Consider the following 23,029-nt stretch of genomic DNA (forward strand, 5'->3'; position numbering starts at 1 on the left):
TTCTCATTTCATCTCTTCCTTCCGTAAGTCCCCGTGGACTCTGTCAGGTCTCCGCAGGAGGGAGCACATGGTGAATAGGAACAGGCCCTGCTTCTCTCAGACATTTTGCAGAATTGGACAATAGAGACCAAAAGACTGTGCATGGTATAAATTATAGAAAACAGTGGTGTAATGACATTGTTTGGTGAATAAATTAAAGCCCTGAGTCATGAGGCCAATAACAGAGCGAGCAAGCAAGTTGGAGAAGTATAATTAAAAGGAGAAAAGAGATGTTTTCAGCTGATACTGGAAATGAGACCGAGATGGGGGTGGGGTGGCTGGATGGGGGCAGCTGGCCGCTTCCTATGGCTGTAGCTCAGCAGAGAGGCTGTAAGAGGCAGTCCAGCAAGGTGAGAGAGGAGGCCAGCACTTCTGAAACCAAGGAGGATAGAGTGGTGACCCAGAGAATTTTAGTGGAAGGAAAAACCACATGAGCTTTGGAAATAGAGATAATTGTAGGTCCTGAACTCTGCAATGATTTAGGATAAGGAAGGATGGGAGAGGTCTGTGCAAAGACGGATAAACTGGGAAATGAAAAGGGGCATCAAGGTTGGGACTGGGTGTCCTCAGGGTCATGGGGTTCTGATGATTGTTCTCTTGAGTCTCTAATATTTGCAGCTCTGGACTTTCTTGAAAATAAAGTTACTTGCCCTTTTTAAAGATTAGAAAAAACAAGATATTTGATACAAGGACACCCAGCATGGGCCAGCTGACATGCACAGATGTGGACACTGTGGCCAGGTTGACTGCATCTCACAACCCTGTGGGGCCAGGAGAAGTTTAAGACAATGCAGAAAAATTCAAATTCTGAGCCACAAGCAAACTTTGTCAGACAGGTCCCTTTCTCCGAATTCATCTGGAAATGTTATCAATGAAGGGGTGGGGGAACGTATCTTGTTCATTCCACGCTCCAGTGCCTAGCCTTGCCTGGCAGAGACTAGGTACCAGATCAGCATGTGTCGAATGTTGGAGGGGTGGGGTTTACCTTTCTATGGAGTAAAAGCTGCGATGAGGCTAAAGCTCGTTTTGTTTAGAGAATTTGCTCAGCTTTTTTGTTCTGGGTTGTGAAGCGACACCTAGAAGAGGGCGTGACACAGAGTAAGAATTGATTACAATTATCGTCCAAACTGGGATGTTCTGAGAGCAGCAGGGGAACTAATGGGATGTGATTCCAGGACCACAGGTATAAACTGGGACTGTCTGGGTACACCTTGCTGTGTGGTCACCTGTCGTCAGTACTTAGTGAATGAATTAATCTTGTATTATTGCAGATATATAAGGAAAAGGGAATGTTTTGTAGGTTTGTCTTCTTTCAGACAAATTGCATTCACTTATCCTTGGGTTCATTCAACAAATATTTACCAAGCACCTACCAGGTGTATACCAGGTATTCTGCTTGTATCAGGTATACAAAGAGACAGGAAATACGGATGCCTGCTGTCTAAAAGTGAGCCAGAGTGTTGATAGGCACATTATATGATGCTATGAAATGAAAGTGAAAGTTGCTCAGTTGTGTCCAACTCTTTGTGACCCCATGGACTATACAGTCCATGAAATTCTCCAGGCCAGAATACTGGAGTGGGTAGCCTTCCCCTTCTCCAGGGGATCTTCCCAACCCAGGGATCAAACCCAGGTCTCCTGCACTGCAGGTGGATTCTTTACCAGCTGAGCCACCAGGGAAGCCCAAGAATACTGGAGTGGATAGCCTATCCCTTCTCTAGGGGATTTTCCCGACCCAGGAATTGAACCGAGGTCTCCTGCATTGCAGGCAGATTCTTTACCAACTGAGCTATGAGGGAAGCCCTATGATGCTATGACATCTGGCTCCTCTAAGAATGTCTGGTACATGCCTCATCACCCTCCATGACTCCCTAAAATGTCCCTCCTCTAACCAGCCTTCCTAACCACCATCTCCAGACAATGCTTTCTCCATGCACATGTGGAGATGGTGGTTAGGAAGGCTGCTTAGAGGAGGGACACTTTAGGGAGCCATGGAGGGTGATGAGGCGTGTACCAGACATTCTGAGAGGAGCCAGACGTCAAGGAAGCCTGCCCAGGGCAGAGAGTTTATTCCAGATGCTGGGAATAGAATTGTGACTAAGACAGTGTGTCTCCGACCTCACAACCAGATCATCTACAAGTCCCCTCTACTACGTCTCCATTCCTTGCCTACGTCTCCATTCCTTGCCTGCAGATAGGCTTATCAGTGCCATTTTTCTAGATTCCATATACATGCATTAATATACAATGTTTGTTTTTATCTTTCTGACTTACTTCACTCTGTGTAAGAGACCTGTGGACACAATAGGGGAAGGAGAGGGTGGAACGAACTGAGAAAGTAGCATTGACATAAATTCACTATTCACTACCATGTGTGAAATAGACAGCTAGTGGGAAGCTGCTGGGAGCTCAGCTCGGTGCTCCGTGGTGGTAACTGCGTATATAGTTACAACTGATACACGCTGTATGCCAGAAACCAATGCAATGTTGTAAAGCAATTATCCTCCAATTAAAAAAAAATAGAGTATCATCTAATCCATCAGGTCTGTGATGGGGGAATTACAGTGTGTGACGGGAGGCAGGAGGCTTGCTGGGGGTGACCCTGGCAGAGTGCTTGGTAGGGAAAGAGACTTCCAGATCCTCAGTTTGACTGAAGGGGTAGCTGAGCATCGCCCACCCCTGCCCATCTCCTGTCTGGTGATGTGGGGTAGGTTTTCACCCCGCCCTCCTTCCTCTGCTATTGTCAATGGGCAAACAGAGCAGCCACAAGATTGCACCGGGGCAGCCACTGTCGTCTGTAGAGGTGGGAGGCTCACAGGCCTCCCTGGGCCACCTGGAAGTCTCCGGATCCAGGGGAAGAGCCTGGGTGGGAGGTGATGGGTAGACAGGAAGCCAGTGCAGGGGGAGGGAGCCTGGGTACTGCTTCGATAAGGCCCATCTGCTTCCCCATCCAGAGCTTTTGAATGTAATATGAAAATGTTCCTCATTATTTTCCTTGGATGGGTTTGCTATCCTGATGATATTAATTATTCTTAAAGGTCAACAGCGCTCTTTCGAATCCCTTCTGTTCTATCATGTAATCAGTTAATTAATTGGAAACCATTTAGCAGCGTCTGCTGAGCGTGTGGCCGGCTGCGAGTTTTCTTGTTTTGCTGCTTCTGCGGTGATGGTTCCCTCCACGTGCCTCTTTTCTTCCAAGAATTTGGGAAATTGAGCGTGGGCTGCACCCTGCATCCCCCCTCCCCTGCTGGACCCCCCACTCTGTTCACAATTGTCATGTCATCAGCTTTTTTCCTCTTGAGTCTCTATGAGTAATAATAGCTCGTTTCCATTCAGTGCCTACGCTGGGCACTATGTCCATGTGTATTAGTTAATTCTCACTTTCTAATGTGGTAGAGATTTTGTTCCTGGGTTCCATCCCTGAATCGGGAAGATCCCCTGGAGTAGGGAATGGCTACCCACTCCAGTATTCATGGTGGTAAAGGGAGCCAACCAAGAATTATATAGCTAGAAAGTGGCTGAGCAAAGACAGAAACGTCTAGAAGCCTTCTATCCTGTGTGCTAGGATGCTGGTGCTTCAGAGCATCTGGGAGAGGAGACTTGGGTCGTTGCTGAAGAATCTTATTTAGAATTCTTAGTCACAAGTGTTGCTGGTTCATAATGTGTGTGTTTAGTTGCTCAGGCATGTCTGACTCTTTGTAACCCCTTGGACGTAGCTCGCCAGGCTCCTCTGTCCATGGGATTCTCCAGGCAAGAATACTGGAGTGGGTTGTCATTTCCTTCTCCAGGGGATCTTCCTGACTCAGGGATCAAACCCACCTCTCCTGCATTTGGCAGGCAGATTCTTTACCACTGAGCCCCCAGGGAAGTCTTAGTGCGTTGTTACAGTGTAGGATTACGCTATTATATGCACAGTCTTTAAAGAGCACCAGCCCAGAGTGAGGACCACTGGGCACGAGAGCTCCTGTCATTACTACCACCTGCAATACCTCAATGACCACAGCCAGGCATCGAGTACGTGCTATGAGCCAAGAACTTTTTGGGGGCACATGCACTTATTCAGCTTGATTTTCCAGGCTGCTCTTTAAGCCTTCTGCTTTTGACTTCTGTGGTTTGGATGCACAGACTGAGACCCAGAGAGGTTCAGTAACTTTTTCAGGAAGAATCATCCAATCTGGGAGGGCCAGAGCCACCCAGCTTCTAGCCCGATGGTCTGACTCAAGTCTGGGCTACTTACCAGTAAGCCAGCAGTTCTCACACTGAAGCCTGAGTCAGCGTCACCTGGAGTGCTTGATACAACACAGGACGCCGGGCGAACCCCGTGAGTGCCCTCCTCAGCAGCTCTGGGGTGGGGGCCCTGGGAATGTGCATTTCCAAGTCTACCCTGATGCTGCAGCTGCTGGTCTGGGGACCACACTTGGAAAGTCTCTGCCTGCCCGACAGATTCGGCTTCACAGAGCGGTGCAGCCAGGACACGATGAGGGTCTCCATCACATGGGCTGACCAGGGGCTCCCCGCAGTGACAGCTGTCCGTGCAAACTCCATCTTAAAAGTTAATCTGTTACCCAGTTCCTCAGATGTTCTTTGTGACTGAGCCTCCTGGCCAGACCGGGCAGAGGAAAAGGCCCTGAGCACCAGTGGCATTTGTTTGTCCTCTGGGCTCTGCCAGACGCTGGGCAGGCAGCATCTTCAGCTCCTTATTTCTGCAGTCCGTGGTCCAGGAGGGGTGGGGAGGGAATCTGAGCTGCTCTGGTTCATAGAAGCCCAAAGCCCGCAGGCCATTGTCAGCAAAGTCACCTCTGTTCTGCCCTGGCCACTCCAGAGAGTGGTCTCAGTTAGCCAGTTGTCCCTAATCGATGACACTGTGCTCCAAGCTCCTAGAAAATCTCCAAGCTCCTCCAGAGGGCCACTCCTCAAGCAGCCAGGAGCGTGGCCTTTGGCATAGAGCCACAGGCACAATCGTTTCTCCCGGAGTGTGGCTCTGGCCCGCTGTTGCCACGCGCCTGCCTGCCGCCTGCCTCTCCCAGCCCAGCACCACCCTCTCTGCCCTCGCCCTGGTGGCCCTTCCACTCGCTGTGCTCCCCAGCCCCAGCCTGGGATTGCACTCGTTGGTTTGAAGGCTGTGGTTCTGTCCCCTTGTTCTTTCTCTGCTCCCTTTCCGCAGGCCCGTTTCTTGTATCTCCTTCACTGACTCTCACTTTTCCCCTCATCCTCCAGGGTCTCCAGGCATGGAGTTTCAAAAGCCTTCCTTCCTGGAGGGCATCCCCATGGGGGTTTCCCTAAAACAACGTCCAGGTAGTAAACCTGGGTCCCACGCTCAGAAATCCTGCTAAGGAGAGGGGCCAGGGGTGGGGGTAGGGGAAGCAGACAGATTCATCCTGCAAATCCAGGAGGCACTTTGATCCAATTTGTTCATTTCCATCAATTTCCAGTGTGGTGACAGCCCTTCTCCAGACTTCCCAGTGGCATCTCCCCATTGGCGATCCTCCACCAAATTGCAGGCGGGAATGGCTAAGTCTCATTCCTAGCTATGAACAATGACTTTTGTTCCTAGGAGCCTTTATAGGAATTGCTTAGCTCCTGACAGAGTGTCTCTTTACATTCTTATTTTCTTATGTGTGTTTGATCATCCAACCTTTCCAGACAGTAGGATTTGATAGGTACTCCCAGGTCGCTCAGTGGTAAAGAATCCACCTGCCAGTGCAGGAGATGCCAGAGACGTGAGTTCAATCCTTGGGTTGGAAAGATCCCCTGGAAGAGGAAATGACAACCCACTCCGGTATTCTTGCCTGGGAAGTCACATGGACAGAGGATCCTGGCGGGCTAAAGTCCATGGGGTCGCAGAGTCAGACACGACTGAGTGACTGAGCATACGTGTAAAGTAAACTCGCTGGGAAAGCAAAACTTCACTAGATCAGTGGCTCTTGAAGTAAACTTCCCAAACCAACAACATCAGCAGCCCTTGGGAGCTGCCTGGAAATGCAAATTCTTGGCCTGAGTCAGAATCTCTGGAGGGAGGTGGAGCCTGGCTGTCTGGTTTACAAGCCTCCGGGTGATGCTGATACCCAGTTAGAAAACCTCTCTGCAGATGCTTTCCTCAAATCCACACCTGGCCTGTGTTTCTTCAAGTGCTCATCTTGAAGGAGGGTTGGGATACCATGCCAGCATAATCTGATTTCTGTATAAAAAGGCCCAAAGCAACCTTTTGCTCACAATGTTAAGAGAGCCATATGTTGTCCAGTCACTAAATCATGTCTGACTCTTTGTGAGCCCATGGACTGCAGTACACCATGCTTCCCTGTCCCTCACTGCCTCCCAGAGTTTGCTCAAACTCATGTCCAGTGAGTCAATGATGCTATCCAATCATCGCATCCACCGTCACTCCCTTCTCCTCCTGCCCTCAGTCTTTCCCAACATCAGAGTCTTTTCCAGTGAGTCAGCTCTTTGTATGGGGTGTCATAAGTATTGGAGCTTCAGCTTCAGCATCAGTCCTTCCAGGACTGAATATTCAGGTTTGATTTCCTTTAGGATTGACTGGTTTGATCTCCTTGCTGTCCAAGGGACTCTCATAAATTTCCCTTAAATCCCAAGAGTAGATCTCAGAATGAGGACAGGTGACTGGCCTGGCTACCAGGTAATTAGCAGGAAAGTGCTTTCTGCATCTTGAGGAGCAGCATGGCCTTCCTGCCCCTGCCTGTCTCCCTCCCCACCTGCCTCCCTTGGACTCAGGTTTCCCTGGTCCTGACAGCATCTCACATAGATGCCCAGGCAGAGCCTGCACCAGGCTCACCTCTGGCTCCCTCCTCCCTCAACGGTCCCTGCTTCACTCTTAGTCTCTACAGTAGTCATCCCTCAGTATCATCTAGGGGGATTGATTCCAGACTCTGGCCGTATTCCAAACTCCGAGGATGCTCAGCTCCTTTATGTGAAACAGCATAGCACCGCCTGCCCTCGGTATGTGCAAGTTCTGCACCCACTGATTCAACCAGCCGTGAATTCCATCCATGGTTGGTTGAATTCGTGGATGTGGAACCCGAGGATGCAGAGGGCAGACTGTGATCGCTGTTTCCAGGTTTTCTCACAGATGCTCTCTGCATCTTTGCTTTTCTCCTGCCATGACAGTTCTGGAGTAAACAGTGGGTATGATGCTTTGGCCCCCATCACCACATCATCCTCCATGGACTGGAGCCTCTCTTGGGGTGGTAGTGCTCCCCAGCCAGGCCAGCCTGCTCTGCCCCTGAGCGGGCTACTGCTGGAAATGCCTGCGTCTGCAGGCTGTGGCCGCCGGGCTGTGCCTGCCCGGGGCTCCAGTGACTGCTCACGTACTTCAAGGCAATTAGCTTTTTGTTAATTTATCTGAAAAGAAACTCCTAGGGAGTAAATCCCCCAGAATAGTCTCAGTTACACTCGAGGTCTGGTATGATGCAGCGAAATGAAGGAGCGAAACTGACTTTCAGGCCTTTTCTGGGATTTTGTTGTTATTTCATCACTAACTCATGTCCAACTCTTTGTGACCAATGGATTGTAGCCCATTGAGCTCCTCTGTCCATGGGATTCCACAGGCCAGAATACTGGAGTGAGTTGCCTTTTCCTCCTCCAGGGGATCTTCCTGACCCAAGGATCGAACCTGGGTCTCCTGCACTGCAGACAGATTCTTTACTGTCTGAGCTACCAGGGACCGCATACTAAATATTTTAGACTTTGACTTTTGACTAAATATTTTAGACTTTGACTTTTGACTAAATATTTTAGACTTTGACTTTTGACTAAATATTTTAGACTTTTTGACTTTGACTTTAGACTATTTGAGACTTTTGGTCTCTGTCACAGTGGCTCAGCCCTGCTGCTCTAGTGCAGAAGGGACCTGTGTTTGCTTTCTTTTGCAGGTGTAACAAGTTGCTGTGGACTTGGCTTAAAGACAAAGTGATTGTCTTACACTCTGTGGGTTACAGGTCCCACACAGGTCTCCCTGGGCTAGATTCAAGGTGTTGACAAAGCCGGGTTCCCTCTGGGGCCTCTAGGGGTGAATCCATTTCACTGCATCTTCCCGCTGCTTGAGGTTGTGTGCATGTCTTGGCTTTTGACCCCCCTCCCCCCATTACATCCCTCTGTGCTTTCTTCTGTGTTGCATCCCTCTTGAACCCTCTGCCTCCCTCTTCCACCTTTAAGGACCTCTGTGGTTACTCTGGGGCCACAGGATAATTAAAGGTAATTTCCTCATCTCAATTCATACCGTTAATCACATCTGCAAAGTCTTTTTTGCCCTAGAGGCTGATGTATTCACAGATCCCGTGGTTGAGACTGTGGACATCTTGGAAGATATTTATCCCACCTGGACCGTAGACATAGTACACTCATGCTTACTCCTTCAGTTATGTCCAACTTTTTGCACCCGCATGGATTGTAGCCCACCAGTCCTATGGGATTCTCCAGGCAACAATACTGGAGTGGGTAAGCCATTCTCTTCTCCAGGGAATCTTCCCGACCCAGGAATGGAACCTGGTCTCCTGCATTGCAGGTGGGTTCTTTACCATTTGAGCCACCAGAGAGAAGCTACAATGTGCAAATAAATGGACATGGCTGTCTTATAATAAAACTTTATTTACAAAAGCAGAGTGCTGGCCCACAACCATAGCTTGCTGACCTTGGCATTCAATGGTTAATGAATCTGCATCCAATTCGAACATGTGACTTTCCCGGCCATCAAGCAGTTCTGGGTCACCAGCTGAGGGTCTCACAATTCAACTCAATTCTGACATCATCTACCCCGAAATAGCATCAGACTACACAGATTAAGGGTTCAGTCCCACCAGACCACCCTCCACTACAGATGGTAATCGCAAGTCCAGGTTGTCACCTGGGTTTCTGAGCAACTGGCTAGAAATCAGAGGTTCAACGACCCACTCCTTGGGTTTTATCAATTTGCTAGTGTGGCTCACAGAACTCAGGAAACTCTTTTACTCTCTAGATCAGTGGGGTATTGCAAAGGACATTAAAGGATACAAGCCAACAGCCAGATGGGGACTTCCCTGGTGGTCTAGTGGTTACAACTTCACGCTTCCAGTGCAGGGGACCTGGGTTCAATCCTTGGTCAGGGAACTAGAGCCCATATACTACAGCTAAGTTCATATGCCTCAACTAATGATCCTGCCTGCCACAACTAAGATCTGGTGCAGCCAAATAAATAACTATTAAAAAAAAACCAACAGCTGGATAAAGAGATACTAAGAACAAAGTCCTAAACAAGGGAACCTCTGTCCCCATGGAGTTTGCAGCTTGACATGGGGACGCAGAAGGATTCTGGTTTCCCAGCCCCAAATCCTACCCTTCTGGGGTTTCACGGGGGCTTCATTACAGCATTGGCCATTGGTGATAGATGTCCTCGCCCCTTACTGAGATCAGGGGTGACACTGGAAGTTCCAGCCCTCTATTCATAGTTGATTCCCCTGGCAACCAGGTGCACATCTTTCAGTTCAGTTCAGTTCAGTCGCTCAGTCGTGTCCGACTATTTGTGACCCCATGAATCACAACACGCCAGGCCCCCCGTCCATCACCAAATCCTGGAGTTCACTCAGACTCGCGTCCATCGAGTCCGTGATGCCATCCAGCCATCTCATCCTCTGTCGTCCCCTTCTCCTCCTGCCCCCAATCCCTCCCAGCATCAGAGTCTTTTCCAATGAGTCAACTCTTCACATGAGGTGGCCAAAGTACTGGAGCTTCAGCTTTAGCATCATTCCTTCCAAAGAAATCCCAGGGCTGATCTCCTTCAGAATGGACTGGTTGGATCTCCTTGCAGTCCAAGGGAACCCTCAAGAGTCTTCTTCAACACCACAGTTCAAAAGCATCAATTCTTCGGCCCTCAGCCTTCTTCACAGTCCCTCTCTCACATCAATACATGACCAGAGGAAACACCATACCCTGGACTAGACGGACCTTAGTCAGCAAAGTAATGTCTCTGCTTTTGAATATGCTATCTAGGTTGGTCATAACTTTTCTTCCAAGGAGTAAGCGTCTTTTAATTTCATGGCTGCAGTCACCATCTGCAGTGATTTTGGAGCCCAGAAAAATAAAGTCAGCCACTGTTTCCACTGTTTCCCCATCTATTTGCCATGAAGTGATGGGACTGGATGCCATGATCTTGGTTTTCTGAATGTTGAGATTTAAGCCAACTTTGTCACTCTCCTCTTTCACTTTCATCAAGAGGCTTTTTAGTTCCTCTTCACTTTCTGCCATAAGGGTGGTGTCATCAGCATATCTGAGGTTATTGATATTTCTCCCAGCAATCTTGATTCCAGCTTGTGTTTCTTGCAGTCCAGTGTTTCTCATGATGTACTCTGCATATAAGTTAAATAAGCAGGGTGACAATATACAGCCTTGACACATTCCTTTTCCTATTTGGAACCAGTCTGTTGTTCCATGTCTAGTTCTAACTGTTGCTTCCTGACCTGCATACAGATTTCTCCAGAGGCAGGTCAGGTGATCTGGTATTCCCATCTCTCTCAGAATTTTCCACAGTTTATTGTGATCCATACAGTCAAAGGCTTTGGCATAGTCAATAAAGCAGAAATAGATGTTTTTCTGGAACTCTCTTGCTTTTTCCATGATCCAGCAGATGTTGGCAATTTGATCTCTGGTTCCTCTGCCTTTTCTAAAACCAGCTTGAACATCAGGAAGTTCACGGTTCACATACTGTTGAAGCCTGGCTTGGAGAATTTTGAGCATTACTTTACTAGCGAGTGAGATGAGTGCAATTGTGCGGTAGTTTGAGCATTCTTTGGCATTGCCTTTCTTTGGGATTGGAATGAAAACTGACCTTTTCCACTCCTGTGGCCACTGCTGAGTTTTCCAAATTTGCTGGCATATTGAGTGCAGCACTTTCACAGCATCATCTTCCAGGATTTGAAAGAGCTCAACTGGAATTCCATCACCTCCACTAGCTTTGTTCGTAGTGATGCTTCCTAAGGCCCACTTGACTTCACATTCCAGGATGTCTGGCTCTAGATGAGTGATCACACCATCGTGATTATCCGGGTCGTGAAGATCTTTTTTGTACAGTTCTTCTGTGTATTCATGCCACCTCTTCTTAATATCTTTTGCTTCTGTTAGGTCCATACCATTTCTGTCCTTTATCGAGTCCATCTTTGCATGAAATGTTCCCTTGGTATCTCTAATTTTCTTGAAGAGATCTCTAGTCTTTCCCATTCTGTTTTTTTCCTCTATTTCTTTGCATTGATCATTGAAGAAGGCTTTCTTATCTCTCCTTGCTATTCTTTGGAACTCTGCATTCAGATGCTTATATCTTTCCTTTTCTCCTTGGCTTTTTGCTTCTCTTCTTTTCACAGCTATTTGTAAGGCCTCCCCAGACAGCCATTTTGCTTTTTTGCATTTCTTTTCCATGGGAATGGTCTTGATCCCTGTCTCCTGTACAATGTCGCGAACCTCATTCCATAGTTCATCAGGCACTCTATCTATCAGATCTAGGCCCTTAAATCTATTTCTCACTTCCATTGTATAATCATAAGGGATTTGATTTAGGTCATACCTAAATGGTCTAGCGGTTTTCCCTACTTTCTTCAATTTGAGTCTGAATTTGGTAATAAGGATTTCATGATCTGAGCCACAGTCAGCTCCCGGTCTTGTTTTTGCTGACTGTATACAGCTTCTCCATCTTTGGCTACAAAGAATAGAATCAATCTGATTTCGGTGTTGACCATCTGGTGATGTCCATGTGTAGAGTCTTCTCTTGTGTTGTTGGAAGAGCGTGTTTGCTATGACCAGTGCATTTTCTTGGCAAAACTCTATTAGCCTTTGCCCTGCTTCATTCTGCATTCCAAGGCCAAATTTGCCTGTTACTCCAGGTGTTTCTTGACTTCCTACTTTTGCATTCCAGTCCCCTATAATGAAAAGGACATCTTTTTTGGGTGTTAGTTCTACAAGGTCTTGTAGGTCCTCATAGAACCGTTCAACTTCAGCTTCTTCAGCGTTACTGGTTGGGGCATAGACTTGGATTACTGTGATATTGAATGGTTTGCCTTGGAGATGAACAGAGATCAGTCTGTCGTTTTTGAGACTGTATCCAAGTACTGCATTTTGGACTCTTTTGCTGACCATGATGGCTACTCTATTTCTTCTGAGGGATTCCTGCTCATAGTAGTAGACATAATGGTCATCTGAGTTAAATCCACCCATTCGAGTCCATTTTAGTTCGCTGATTGCTAGAATGTTGACGTTCACTCTTGCCATCTCTTGTTTGACCACTTCCAATTTGCCTTGATTCATGGACCTGACTTTCCAGGTTCCTATGCAATATTGCTCTTTACAGCATTGGACCTTGCTTCTATCACCAGTCACATCCACAGCTAGGTATTGTTTTTGCTTTGGCTCCATCCCTTCATTCTTTCTGGAGTTATTTCTCCACTGATCTCCAGTAGCATATTGGGCACCTACTGACCTGGGGAGTTCCTCATTCAGTATCCTATTATTTTGCCTTTTCATACTGTTCATAGGGTTCTCAAGGCAAGAATACTGAAGTGGTTTGCCATTCCCTTCTCCAGTGGACCACATTCTGTCAGACCTCTCCACCATGACCCGCCCGTCTTGGGTTGCCCCACGGGCATGGCTTGGTTTCATTGAGTTAGAGAAGGCTGTGGTCCTAGTGTGATTAGATTGACTAGTTTTCTGTGAGTATGGTTTCAGTGTGTCTGCCCTCTGATGCTCTCTTGCAACACCTACCATCTTACTTGGGTTTCTCTTACCTTGAGCATGGGGTATCTCTTCACGGCTGCTCCAGCAAAGCGCAGCCTCTGCTCCTTACCTTGGACGAGGGGTATCTCCTCACCGCTGCCCTTCCTGACCTTCAACGTGGGAGAGCTCCTCTAGGCCCTCCTGTGCCAGCGCAGCCACCGCTCCTTGGACATGGGTTGATCTTCCTGGCCGCTCCCCCTGGCCTCAGGCGCGGAGTGCATATCTTTAGGGGATTTCTAAAGGGAGAAGGCAATGGCAACCCACTCCAGTACTCTTGCCTGGAAAATCCCATGGATGGAGGAGCCTGGTAGGCTGCAGTCCATGGGGTCACTAGGAGTGGGACACTGCTGAGTGACTTCACTTTCACTTTTCACATTCATGCATCGGAGAAGGAAATGGCAACCCACTCCAGTGTTCTTGCCTGGAGAATCCCAGGGACGGGAGAGCCTGTTGGGCTGCCATCTCTGGGGTTGCACAGAGTTGGACATGACTGAAGTGACTTAGCAATAGCAAAGTCACTTCACTCTCAGAAGCAGTTTCAGGAACTGAAGCCAGGAGACTGAGTCTTATAACAAAAGGTGCTCCTGTTTATCCATCCTTAAAGAAATAAGAGTTTTGGAGCTCTGTGTCAGGAGCTGTGGATAAGGACCAAACATATACTTCTTATTATGACCATCGTTTCTCTAATCAGTGGTCCCTAGTTTTTTTGGCACCAGAGATGGGTTTCATGGAAGACAGTTTTCCCCACAAACTGGAGGTTGAGGGGGATGGTTTTGGGATGATTCAAGCCCATTACATTTATTGTGCACTTTATTTCTATTATTATTGCTTCAACTCAGCCTCAGATCATTAGGTATTAGATTCCGGAGTTTGGGGACCCCAGCTCTAAGTATATTTTGTGCAGTGATTATTTTTGCCTGACATTTCTTGAAGAAGGTTCTGGGATCCAGTAAGTTTGAGAGGGGCTTCCCAGGTGGCTCAGTAGTAGAGAATGTACCTGTCAATTCAGGACACTTAGGTTCGATCCCTGGGTCAGGAAGATCCCCTGGAGAAGGAAATGGCAACCCACTCCAGTATTCTTGCCTGGAGAATCCCATGGACAGAGGAGCCTGGTGGGCCACAGTCCATGGGGCCGCCAAGAGTCAGACACGATGGAGCAGCTAAACAAGAACAACAAATTTGAGAGACTTGATGGGTCAGATCCTTCACTTGGTAAAAGTTCTGAGAAGTTCTGCAGTAAATAAGCCTGTTTAGTTTCATTTGGTGCCACGTTTTTCAAGCAACATGAAATTTTTGGCCTTGTAATATCCATTGGCATACAGAAGACCTCGGCTTCCCAGGAACGTTCTCTGGGAAACCCGGGGTTTAGCTCAGCCCCAGGCCTTGTGGACAAGCTGCCTCCAGTCTCCTGATCTCAGGTCAAGACACCAGTCACGTCACTTGAGATTTGATTAGAGAAAGCATTTTGGCTTCATTAAAGTTCATTAAATGAGCCATCCAGTGTAATTTAGCTGAGTAAAAATGGCTCAGATGGCTTTAACCCACACCCCCCTTTTACAGCAATTTAATTGAGGGAAAAGCAAATATATCAATGATGTAGAAAAATACTCCTTGGCCTTCAAGAGGAACACTGGGTGGCAGCGTCTGCTTCCTTGTCACAGGGGCTGGATTTTAGGGGGTCGGCTCAAGGGGGACCCCTCAGGGGTCAGCAGCAGCCCTCGTGATGAGATGACCGGGAGCTTCCTTCCTTCAGGGAGGCTGAGGACAGCCACCCTTCCTTCGCCCCACGGTGGGCAGCAGGCATCTCTGGTGTGTGCAAAGTCCCACATTCAAGATCATGGAGTGTAAGCTCCCTGGTTCTGGGAGAAGCTCCTTGGTTCTGCCAGCCTCCTCTTTCTCTGTGGTTTGTTCCTTTTTAAGCAAACTCTCTGCAGGGTTGGTGCTGCATCAAGGAATTCTTCTTTCTTGGACTTTCCCTCCATACCCGTCAGCGATTTCAAACGAATCTTGGTGTGGCTTAGCAGGGGAGGGAGTTGACTGTCTCCAAGAAGACCAAAGAGATAGTTCTTTCATGGGAAAAATTCGAAAGGCAGAGACAAATCGCCGAGGGAGTGTGGGGTCTTCAGGAAGGAAGAACTGCCTCTTTCATACTCTGCATTCATGGATGGAGGAAGTCAGAATTACATCATGATGATCTCACCAAGCCGCAGCCCCCATGAGCTTGTGAGAGTAGAAGGGGGTGGCCTTTTGTTGTTCTCTGGGTGGCCACGCCTGAGCTTGGAGCTCATTGTTCAGTCACTCAGTCCTGTCTGACTCTTTGCGACCCCATGGACTGCAGCATGCCTGGCTTCCCTGTCCTTCACTACCTCCCAGAGTTTGCTCAAACTCATGTCCACTAAGTCAATGATGCCATCCAACTGTCTCATCCTCTGTCACCCTCTTCTCCTCCTGCCCTCAAACTTTCCTAGCATCAGGGTCTTGTCCAGTGAGGTGCCTCTTTGCATCAGGTGGCCAAAGTCTTGGAGCTTCATATGGTTCTTAGTGAGGTGAAGTCACTCAGTCGTGTCCGACTCTTTGTGACCCCCTGGACTGTAGCCCACCAGGCTCCTCTGTCCATGGGATTCTCCAGGCAAGAATACTGGAGTGGGTTGCCATTTCCTTCTCCAGGGGATCTTCCCGGCCCAGGGATCAAACCCGGGTTTCCCACATTGGAGGCAGACTCTTTAACCTCTGAGCCACTAGGGAAGCATATGGTTCTTAGAATAATGCTTTCTGCAAGCAGCAGGGTGAATCATCTAGGAAAAGTCAGTGACTGTGGCATTCACAGTTGGGATGCCAGCTGAGCACACTCCTGGGTCCCTGTGCTCTCTTGTAACCATCTTTTGCAAGAGGAGACTAGCATATGCCCGAGACAGGAGCTGACCAAGCGGACAGGCCTCAGATTGCATCTTCGTGGCTGGACCCTGATTGGGAAGCTGGTTTCCTGGGGTCATGAAACATAGGCATAGAGAGGGAGGGACTGAAAATCAAGACTTGGACGCTTTCAGAGATCACAGTTGGGCAGTCAACTCTGCTGTCAGGACCTTGGGGGCAAAAGAGGGGCTGAGGATAGGTGTGTTCGTCTGCTAGGGCTTCCATAAATGCTGGAGACTGGGTGGCCTCGACAGCAGGAACGATGACTTCTTCACAGTTCTGGAGGCTGGGAGTCCAAGATTAAGGTGTCACCAGGGTTCCTCTCTTCTGGGGCCTCTTGTCTCAGCTTGTAGATGCTGACTTTTCCTCCTGGTGTCTTCTTGTCATCTGCCTCCGTGCATGTCTGTGTCCTAATCTCTTCTTATAAGGACACCAACCATATTGGATTAGGATTCATGGCCTCCTTTAGCCTTAATTACTTTTTTTTTTCCCCAACGATGAAAAAACAATATTTACTTTAATATCTATTGCCATACATTACATTCCCAAATTTCAAAAAAATAAGGTTGTAGGCAGATGAAATTACAAGAAACCTAGCAAAGTGCATCCATAACATCACATTCAGTGATGAAACACTGGATGTTTTTTTTCTAGGTTTAGTAACAAGGAAAATAAGCTGTCTTACTTCTACTCAACATCACACTGAAAATCCTAGCTAGTACAATAAGTCAAGAAAAAGGAAAATCAATTGGGCTGGGGGAGGAGCACCCAGGGTTTAATGCAGATTGTGAAAAATATATCCAATTGGATATGCTCAATGCTTCTGAGGGCTCCGTAGCATAGGGATAGCTAGGCACCTGTGGCCAACAGTCCATTCCATACTCGAGTCCTAAGACCCAGGCTACCCCAGGCCTGCCTCTGCTGATAGGACAGGAGGCACTGCCAAAGTCAGCCACACCCTTAATCTGGAAAGTCCACGGAGACTTCCATCTTCAGCATCGCTTCGTGGGTGGGAATTAGCGTCTCCTTCTCAACCTTTTTAGCAAACTGGAGGGTCAGCCCCTAGTTGTCTCAGTGTTTGGGGAACAGAAGTATTCACCTGGTTGGCTTCTTTTGACCACAGAGTCCATCTTTTTTATTTTTTTTTTAATTGGAGGAACATTGCTTTACAATGCTGTGTTAGTTTCTGACGTACAACAACATGAATCAGCCACATGTGTGCTAAATTACTTCAGTTGTGTTCGACTCTTTGCGACCCTATGGACTGTAGCCCACCAGGCTCCTCTGTCCATGGGATTCTCTAGGCAAGAATACTGCAGTGGGTTGCCATGCCCTCCTTCAGGGGATCTTCCTGACCCAAGGAGAGAACCCGCGTCTCTCAAGTCTCCTGTATGGGCAGGAGGATTCTTTACCACTATGCCACTTGTGAATCAGCCATAAATATACATATCTCATCTCCCTCTTGAACCTCCCTCCCACCCTCATCCCACCCCTCCAGGTCATCACAGAGCACTGGGCTGAGCTCCCTGTGTTATACAGCAGCTTCCTACTACCTATCTGTTTTATATATGGTAGTGTATATATGGGGCTTCCCAGGTGGCGCTAATGGTAAAGAATCTGCCCACCAATGCAGGACACTTGGGTTTGATCCCTGGGTCGGGAGGATCCCCTGGAGAAGGAAATGGCAACCCATTCCAGTATTCTTGCCTGGAGAATTCCATGGACAGAGGAGCCTGGCAGACTAGAGTCCATGGGGTCGCAAAAGAGTCGGACATGACTGAAGCAACTGAGCAGAGTGATCAGTCCAGTTCAGTTTAATCGCTCAGTCGTGTCCCTTTGCGCCCACAGTGTACCTATTGTCAATCCCAATCTCTCAGTTAGCCCCCCTCTCCTTCCCTTGCTGTGTCCTTCTCTACATTTCAGGGTCCATGTTGAGTGACGCTTTTGTTGGATGGTGGGGTTCCCAGGGTAGAGGGTGACATCCTCCCGACTCTTGGGGCTCCATCCTGCTGCAGTTGGGTGCCCCTTTAGGAGGGTCATGGAACTACTTTCCATCCCAAGGCTCCCTCTGTTCACCAGGGGGCTAATGCTGGAGGGGCCACCTCAGCTGTCTCAGGGTCAGATTTGGCCATCTGGCCCCTTGTTTCCAGAGCACCCAGGAGCCGCATCGTCGCCGTTCATTACTCTGGGCCCCAGAGTCTGGGCTGTGAGAGGAGCAATAGTGCAGGACAAAATTAATGACTTTGTTTGGTAGTCTCAGATGAGGGATACGGGGCAAGGTCATGGGGCTTGATTTTGGGAAAGTGTTTGATGCATCATCTCGTAAAATCTTGCTCACCAAATTAATTCCAGCGGTCAGGTGACTTGGAAACTGGCCACGGACTCGAGCAAAAGTCAGAGATGGGTGATAATGGATATGTGAGGGAGGAGGCGCGGGGCTGCTATGCAGCTCACAGGCAGGATGGTTCTTAATTAAACCTTTGTCTGATGAGTGGGGTAACCGGCCCATCAATAACTGATGACAGGTGAATACAGGTGAGGGATCAGCTAGAAGGAAAAGCAGGGGCAGTGGGTGGTAGGCGGGTGGTAAGTCTTTGCTTCATCTTTCCGATCTGCCCAGCACCATGAGCACTTATGCCCCCGAGGGCAAGATGGCCAGAGGCGTGCCCTGCTTACCTTGATGGGGGTGAATATGCTTGCCTTTGCTTGTGCTTTGTGTTTGTTTTCCTCTGGGCTGGATGCTTCTATTGTGTGTCTCTGGCAGGCCGCGGTGTACGGTTGCCCAGGTTGTGTATACGCTCTCCTCCCGGGACTTGTGCAGCACAGTGTTGCTCTTTCTGGGGACAGGCACTGTGCTGTATGTATGTGGACCTGGGCATTTACATGTCTGTGTGTTGGTTGCCAATGTTCCTAGGTATGTCGTTTTGTTGCCTGTTGCTGGAGTCTTTACGTTAAGACTGCTCAGAGCTGTTCAACTTTGATTGGCAGCCTCTGAGCCTCAGTTTCCCTCATCTATTGCGTGGAGATCATAGCAATACCCACCTTGTATGCTGCTGCTGCTAAGTCGCATCAGTTGTGTCCCACTCTGTGCAACCCCATAGACAGCAGCCCATCAGGCTCCCCCGCTCCTGGGATTCTCCAGGCAAGAACACTGGAGTGGGTTGCCATTTCCTTCTCCAATGCATGAAAGTGAAAAGTGAAAGTGAAGTCGCTCAGTCGTGTCCGACTCTTCGCGACCCCGTGGGCTGCAGCCCACCAGGCTCCTCCATCCATGGACTTTTCCAGGCAAGAGTACTGAAGTGGGGTGCCATCGCCTTCTCCAGAAATAGTTGCTATAAATATTAAATGAAATCATAAAAGCAAAAGTGGGTAACGGAGTTGTCATTGTTATTTTGTTGCTAAGTTGTGTCTAATTCTTCTGCGACCCCATGGACTATAGCCCACCAGGCTCCTCTGTCCATGGGGTTTTCCAGGCAAGAATACTGGAGTGGGTTGCCATTTCCTTCTCTGGGGTCTTCCCAACCTGGGGATAAAACCCAGTCTCCTGCATTGGCAGGCGGGTTCTTTACCACTGAGCCAGTGGGGAAGCCCCAAGTAGTGGAGTAGCTAGCTGGTACTGAGTAAGCCCTTGGTGAATTTGGTCATGGAGATGATGTGGGGAGGCAGGAGGAGGTGAGAGAAGAGGATCTGGACCTCAGAAGGTGCAGGTGGTTTGTGGACCATCGAGGAGGAGGAAGGGAAGAGGGCAGTCATGGACAAAGCCCTTGAGTCCTGCCACGGCTGCTCCATCTGGCCAAAGAACTGAAGGAATGCAGGGGCTCTTTCTCCCCCAGGTGGGGCTTGGTGGGTGGGGGAGGCCTGGGGTGGAGCTACAGAGGGGACACCCCTGGGAGAGCGGGAGCCCCCCTCCCCTATATCTGGTCTCCCCCGCCCCTCCCCACCAACTTGTAATAAGGGGATAATGCCATTTCTTATTCTTTATTTGCCCAGAATGCCTGTTATTTTCTTTCTTTCAGAATCCAATTTTCTCTTGACATTTCTGCCTAATGTAGCAAAACTTGACCTTTGTGAAAGGACATTGCTGGCAGCCTGCTCCCTGCCTCGGACCCCCCAAGAACTCTGGGTTGCTCCTCCCTCAGAGATGGGCGAGGGTCCCCACTTTACCTCGATCGCTCCTGGGTCCCCGCCTCCTCCTTCCTGTGGGGGCAGGGGCGGGGCATGTTTTCCAGGGCGCAGTGAACCTGGGGTTCCCAGCTGCTGCCTCTCCCAGTAGCTGCCGCTCAGCTTTAGAACCAGGGACTCTGTTCCAGGCTGCGCTGGAGTCGGGCAGAGAGCTCAAGGCCCCGGGGCCTTGTCTAATTCCTGCTGCCTCTGGTGCTGTTGTGCGTAAACCAGCAACAAGGTTCTGATGCATAAACTCACCTTTATGGAAACATCAGGGCAGCTGATGGTAATGGAGATACCTAGGGTGATGCCCAATCCTGTTATTCTTGACCCCGAGCTTCAGCTTCAGGTCCACTCCCAGGTGGAAGGTCACGACTCTGATGGGCGTACATGTCTGATTGCCTGCTCCTCCCTTCCGAGCAGGAGATGCTCTGCTGGGAGCTGGGCGCCTGGGTGTCCTCACATGGTCGTCATGCAGTTCTTTCGTCCCCCTTCCCTTCCAATTCAGTGGGGGAATGAGGCGGTTTATAGGAAAAAGATGCTGTTGTTAGGGGTTTTGTGAAGCTGAGCATGCAGATGGGTTAAAGTTTACAGGCTTTTTTTTTATTGGGGTACTGTATTGGGGCACTATTACAACAGCTAAGGCATGGAAGCAACCTAAGTATTCAATGGCAGATGAATGGATAAAGATGTGCTATATATACATGATGGAATATTACTCAGTCATTAAAAGGAGGTTTATAGGGTTTTGGTGAGAGGCTGTGTTTTTATTCATGCCAGTGTTCCACAGCCCTGCAGAGAGGAAGTTAGTCACAGTGTGGGGATATGAGGGACCCTCCTAAAGAGGGCCAAGGAGAGAGTGCTGGGGGTTGGGGAGAGAGTGTGACAGTAAGTTTGGGGTACACCTCCCTGGAGACCTTCCCTTTGTCCCCAGTCCCTTGCACCCCAAGAATGGGGTCTTCCTCCCCCGACACAGTCGTGGGCTTTCACCAAGATAGTGCTAGTTGCTCAGTCATGTCTGACTCTTTGTGACCCCGTGGATTGTAGCCCACCAGTCTCCTCTGCCTTCTCCAGGCAAGAATAGTGAAGTGGGTTGCCGTTTCCTTCTCCAGGAGATATTCCTTCTCCAGGGATCCAACCCAGGTGTCCCGCACTGCAGGCAGATTCTTCACCATCTGAGCCACCAGGGAAGTCCATGTCAGCACGACAGATCTGCCTCACGTGCGAGGGGGAAGCCCTGTCCTCCAGCTTGTCCTTGGCTTTGAATATCTGCTCCTCTGATGAGCCACGATTACCCTCTGTGACCTCACCCAGGATGAGCTTCTCCTTTGGGTTCCAGACCCACACATCCAACAGGCTGTCTCACGTCTCTCTGTGGACATCAAACAGGCATCTCAACCTTAGGGTCTGCAAGAGAGAAGGTCTTGATCTCCATGCCACTCTCCAGTTGGGACCCTTCCGCAGCCTTGGGCTCATTAAATGACAACACCACTCTCCTGGGCATTCAGGTCTCCTTCTGTGGCCTGATCCAACCCCACAGGAATTCTGGCAGCTCTCCCTTACCACCTAGCTTGAATTCATCAGCTTAATCATCTCTGTGCTCTCTTCTTGCCTGGAATATGGCAGCATCTCCTAATTGCTTTTTATGGCTTCCAGTCTTGGGTTCTTGTTTTTAAAGATGCTGGTTAGATTATGCCACGTCCCTACTTAACACTGTTTGCTGCTCTCCCATTGTTCCTTCAAGTAAAATCCAGACGCCTTACTTTGGCCCATGGGTCTGGCATGGCCCCTTCTGGGTGCTTACTCTACTTTTTGTTTTAAATTTTTTTGACCAAATGGCATGGGGATCTTAGTTCCCTGACCAGGGATCAAACCAGCAACCCCTGCCTTGGAAGTGCAGCTTTTTAACCGCTAGACTGCCAGGCAAGTCTCCCTCCTATTTATCCTAGACCGCACTTCTTCCTTTCTCACTGGCCTCCTTTCTGCCCCTCTTATCCCTCTCAAGGCTTTACACCTGATGCTCCCACTGCCTGGAACACACCTTCCCTGGCCCTCAGCTCAGTCTCACTCCTCTTGTCTCAGCTCCAATGTCCCCTCTCAGAGGGCATTTATGGAAGCCTTTGACTTGTGGAATGTTCAGAATGCTTGTTTATGGCGATTATTTCATAGATATATATTATCTTAAACTCATCAAGACATATATATATATTAAATATGGAAAAAAAATTTTGGAAAGTCAACTATACCTTAATAGTAAAAAAAAAGGGGGGGGGAGGGAGGGATAAATTAGAAGTTTTGGACTGGCAGATACAAGCTGCTATATATAAAATGGATAAGCAGTAAGGTCTTACACACTTCCAACATAGCCCCGTCTCTCTTCCCCATCAGTTTCTTGCCCCACTTTGCTTAGGCCCTTTAGTCTACTCATCACAAGCTGCAATTCTCTTGCTTATTCATTAGTAACTTGAACATACATTCCCAAGAGACCTTATCTACTGTCCACCCCCTCATTCCTTGGAGCCTATATTTGGCTGTGAACAAATACTTGTTATAGAAGTCCCCTAAATATAGGTGCACTTGTGAGCCTATGCATATGTGTATAAACAGGAGTCTCTGTTTGCATTACCGACAGGTTTGATAGACATAAGTAGGCACGTGCTTGTGTGTGTGGATGGGCGTTTACCCAAGTGCAGTCTTTCCTGCTCTCCTTCCTCATCACTAGATGAGTCGAGTTCCTGGGGTACCGCTTTGACCCCGACGTCTTACTGCTGCCTTGAAGGACTGTTATCACATCGAAAGTTGTTTGTTGAGCCTGGCAAAGTAATAACCGTGGGTGTGTTTCTTCTTTTATTCAGAAGACTAATGACTGCTCCTTTCCCTGTACATCCTAATGAGAACAATTAAATAACCATTAGGAGGAGAACAGAAGTGTGAACAAAAAGGCTGATGTCTTGATCATCCATGGGCAGGGTTGCTGGGGGAGGGACTGGCTTGAAGGAATTATAGGTGTGGAGTTTTTTTTTGACTTGTGTGAATGTTAAGACTGTTTGTTGGTAACAGGGCACAATAGCCTCACTTATGCAGGGTGAAGAAGTCCCAGGTATCTATAGTACAGGGTAGGGCATAGTTAACAATACAGTATTGTACACTTACAATTTTGGGGAAAGGG

The 23,029-nt window shown here is 48.6% G+C and overlaps 1 protein-coding gene across 3 annotated transcripts in view; it reads left to right on the forward strand.

Annotated features, from left to right (window-relative positions):
* NTRK3 (neurotrophic receptor tyrosine kinase 3) overlaps positions 1–23,029 on the forward strand; it is a 429,790-nt gene that overhangs the window by 99,576 nt on the left and 307,185 nt on the right. The window lies entirely within an intron of this gene.

This window comes from Oryx dammah, unplaced genomic scaffold (genome assembly GCF_014754425.2).
Source record: "Oryx dammah isolate SB20612 unplaced genomic scaffold, SCBI_Odam_1.1 HiC_scaffold_16, whole genome shotgun sequence".
In the NCBI taxonomy this organism is placed as follows: domain Eukaryota; kingdom Metazoa; phylum Chordata; class Mammalia; order Artiodactyla; family Bovidae; genus Oryx; species Oryx dammah.